Source organism: Rhea americana, unplaced genomic scaffold, assembly GCF_003343005.1.
Source record: "Rhea americana isolate MKP2758 unplaced genomic scaffold, rheAme1 scaffold_58, whole genome shotgun sequence".
Classification (NCBI taxonomy): Eukaryota; Metazoa; Chordata; class Aves; order Rheiformes; family Rheidae; genus Rhea; species Rhea americana.
The window spans coordinates 1,849,072-1,853,381 of NW_028186734.1; positions in this window are offsets into that span (position 1 = coordinate 1,849,072).

A 4,310-nucleotide genomic window follows, 5' to 3' on the forward strand; every position below is an offset into this window, starting at 1 on the left:
GGGCATGTGGGCACCCTGCTAGTTTGCAAGTGGGAACAGAGCTCCTGCCTGCAGCATGGTTATTTATTCCTTTTTTTTCCTTTCTTTCTTTCTTTTTTTTTTTTTTCCTCCTCCAAGTGCCTCTTAAGGCAAGGGTGAAATGTAGAGCAGTAAAGCCCAGTGACCTCTCAGCAGCCACATCTGCTGTGACTGGAGAGGTGTTTGCAGTTGCCCAGCTTTACACGCCAGGGTCTCTTTTACACACGAGGATTGCTGACCAGCCTAACAAAACAGAAGTATCCCRATTGTTTCCTCATCTGGTGGGTTTGTCAGAAACTGAGCTTTCATAGCTACTTCAGAGTTTGTACTGGAAAAGTAAGAAACACTTGTTCAGTGTTTTTGCAYGTTTCACTTATGTGGGCATGCTGAAATAGAAGACAGATAATGGCAAGGCATAAATACCAAGGACGCCCTTGAGACCTATGAATGTCTAGTGCTTAAAGACACATTGGGTAACAAATTGCCTTTGGACATTTAAACGTGATTATTCTGTGTCACACACCCGGCCACCACCTATGAAAGAAGAAAATCTGATTTTTCTCATGAAAACCTCCCCACGTGGCATAAATTTTACCTCCCAGATAAAGATATATTTGCAGAAGCGATGCGCCGAATCACTTCCAGTAATAAAGACGAAGGAGACGAAGAGAAGAAATATCGGATAAACAGCCTAATAAACCATTCATTCCGAATAATTCGTCATCAGCGCCGGCTAAAAGCGGGAGGCAGCGCACATCTGTACCAAACTGTGCTCGTGCTAATTACATTAAGGGAAATAAATGGGTTTTTTGTTCCCCCCGCTTCCCTGGGGGTCGCCGGGGGCGGGAGCGCGGCCGCGCCGCCCGGCGGAGCAATGGCGCCCCCTGGCGCCGCGCCGCCGCCGCCGCCGCCGCCGCCCGCGGCTCCCTCCCGGCTGCTGAGCGGGGGCGAGCGGCCGCTTGCTTGGCGATCCCTGGGCTTGGGGGGGCTTTTATTTTATTTTATTTTATTTTATTTTATTTCATTTTATTTCATTTTATTTCATTTTATTTCATTTTATTTCATTTCCCCATGATAAAGTCACTCGGTGACCCTGGTGAAATTCACTTCAGCATCTACATTTTTTGAAAGAACAGTATTCTTGGTATTCTCTAAACCGATCATCTTAGAATTTATCCCCTGCACATTCCTGGTGGGAGGCAGTTTCTGTCCTGAAACACTTGCTTCCTAAGCAGCTAGGTTGCAGGATGGAGGAGAAATAGGCTTAGCTTTCTTTTATAGATAGGGCAGAAGCATAGGGAGTTGGAGTGACTCACCTGAGGAAGTTTCTGGGTAGAGCTGGGAACTGTGTGAATTATCTCCTCTACCTAAGTGATGGCAGGCAATAGATCCTCTTCTTTTTAACCTTCTAGTATAGCTCTTTATTTTTTTCTGGTCTAAGTTCTAATTCCTCCATAATTTTAGGGTAGCATTTTAGGTCTCTTTAGGGTCCTGCTGAGGTGGCTGGCTAATGGGCAGGTAGGGACCTCTCCTAATTGGGAGGCTGCCTCAGCATGGTTCTCCCAGACTTGGTGTCAATCCCCCTGGGTACCTCCAGGGCACCCCAGTCCTCTGCCAGAATGTCAGGGCTCCCTTGCAGCCTTACCTGCACATCTGGATATCTGCTCCCTTTCCCCCTTCCTCCAGCTGCAGACACCACATGCCTAGTGGGGCAGGCACTAACACCCTCTGTTCTCAGAGACCTGTAGGACAGAAGTCCAAGACCCTTAAAAATCACTTTCATGTTATCCTTTTGCTAGCTTTCTAAGAGTTTTTACTTTTCAGTCTGCTGAGTCTTACTCCGTAGGACCTTACTGTGGGTCATGTCTTTTCAGACTACATAAACCACAGCTCCAGGAGCTTCTTCCCACTCAGAGAGCTCTGTAAGCCACCCTTTAGCCAACCACAGTCTTTCTCCTGCAAGAGCTGCCTCAGATAAAGAGTTTTGGTAGGCCTCGGCCCCTGGACCCTAAGGCCCACCCCATCCACACAGTCACCATTTCTCATGTTCATCTCCTCCATGTTACACTCTCTGTGGGACATTTTGAGACAAGAGTGTATTATGCAGAGCACACATGATCCCAAATACATCATTCACCCTTCCTAAGTCTGCAGACAGCTTCCCAAACTGGATGCTGGCAGAGGTAACTGTAAATTCTCAAGGTTTCTATCTTATTCTGTGGTGGATCTAGTTATTGTAATAATTTAAGGTGCTGGGTAGTGGCAGGTGGAGAGAGGATCCAGGGGCAAAGAGTTGAGCTTATTCCCTTGTGGACACAAAGAAAAAGTAGAAGGTACTTTGGGACAGTCATATGTATACAGGGACCAAGAAACATAAGCCAAGCATGTCCGCTAAGGGCTCATTTCCACCACCTGCAGACTGGTATAAGGGATGGAGAGCACCAGAGGAAAGATAAAGGCACCTCTTTCCAGATGGAGTGTGAAGTGTGAGTCTGATACAGACCTTGGCCCAGAGTGTGGGGAGGCCATGGTGCAGAAAGGCTAGGCCCCATGCGTCCCCTAACGTCCCCACTGACCCCTATCACTATCTCTGAGCCTATCCCCAGCTAATCTCTCCTAACACCTTCTCTAATCTAATCTAAAAAGCTCCTGACAAACCCTCTAATTCTACTTGTTAATTCTCCAGCCTCTCTGTTTGCACTTGCTGCTAACACAAAGTTGCAACTTTTCTATGAGTGAAGGAGCCTTATTGCCTCCCTTTGAACATCCTCAGGCTTGATGAGAATTAAAGGTAATTTACATGGGGTTTAGAGGTATGGCAGGAAAGAAAGGTATCGGCACGCTGCCTGGAGAAAAGAAAAATGGTTAAATTGTTGGAATGAAATCTGTACACATGTTAAAGAGGATCATATGCATCCAGATCTAAACTGCTGTTTTATTTAAACACGCAGGACTCCTGAAGGCCTTGAGAGATTATTTTGTGAACAAGATCTGGCTACCAAAGTCCCACTTTGGTGGGACACACAAAGTCCCACGAGACTAAGCTAAGGAAATGAAGCATCTTGTCATCTTTTCTTCTTCTTTCATTTGAACATGTTTTAGTATCTAAAATTTCTTCTCTGATCATTTCATCTACCATTAATATTTCTCAGTTCATCCAGAGAATATAGTTGCTCAGCTGTGAAGCACTGAGCCCACCAAGAGGAAGCATGGTACCTCTTGACATATGGAGAGGTAAAGAAGTCTTGTTTCTCTGATGGACTCTTTTAGTGAGTACATTAACAAGATTTCTCGTATGTCTGTTTTCTTGCTGTTTTTTTTTTAAGTGGAACTTATAAAAGTATGAGGCAACCACATCTGGTAGCCACCTCATTGGATCTGGCCAGCAACATCAAAAAGGATATTCCATGGGATGTTCATCCCATGGAAGAAGGGATGAGAGTACAACAGATATACAAATGGTTTGATAGCATAGATCTTGTTTTCTTTAAGAAAGAAATTATTTCTAATTAGTATTACTCATGAAACTCTTAAAAAGATGTAAGGTGTATATTCTATTTGAGGGAGGTTTTGTGTTCACATCCATTTTTTAACCGTTTTTATGTTACAAATAAATTATTGGGGTAAAAATACTGGAATGTTAAATGTGATTCACTGTGAGAACAGCTTTAATATTTTATGGAATTTTTTCCTGTTCATACAATTTTTATTTATATTCTTCATTCTAGAAGACAAAATCAACATTGTTTTGGTGTAGATTTTTTCAGAGAACAAATTTTAAGTATGACTGAGAAGTGGGTTATTTCTATTCCTCCCCAAAACGGCCAAAAGGACAAAATATTTTGCTATTGAAGCACCTCACATCTGGTATGGGCTTTAAGTCAAGTTAATGCAAAACTGTTTCAGATTTATAATTGGTGAAAACAGCAACAGCAACAACAAATCTCAGATATTCCCTCTGCATGACTGGGTCAATTATTTGCAAAAAAGCCTATTTAACACACAGTGTCTTCCATCTCACTCCAACTCCTGTCTTAGGTCCTTTAATTGCCTGTGAAAAAGTATTTAGAGAGAACAGCTGGGGTGTTTAAGAGAGAAATCAAAAATGACAAAATCTCAGTACTCCATGACCACCAAGGTAAAGAGGAGGCCAAGTCACCATGCAACGATGATGAATTCCATTATTGATAAAACAATAGCTGTCTCACAGTGCTCTTTTTTTGTAGTTTGTATGGCTGTGTGGTTCTATAAATCAGCTCAATCATGGAAGGAAGATCTCATCCACCGCCTCA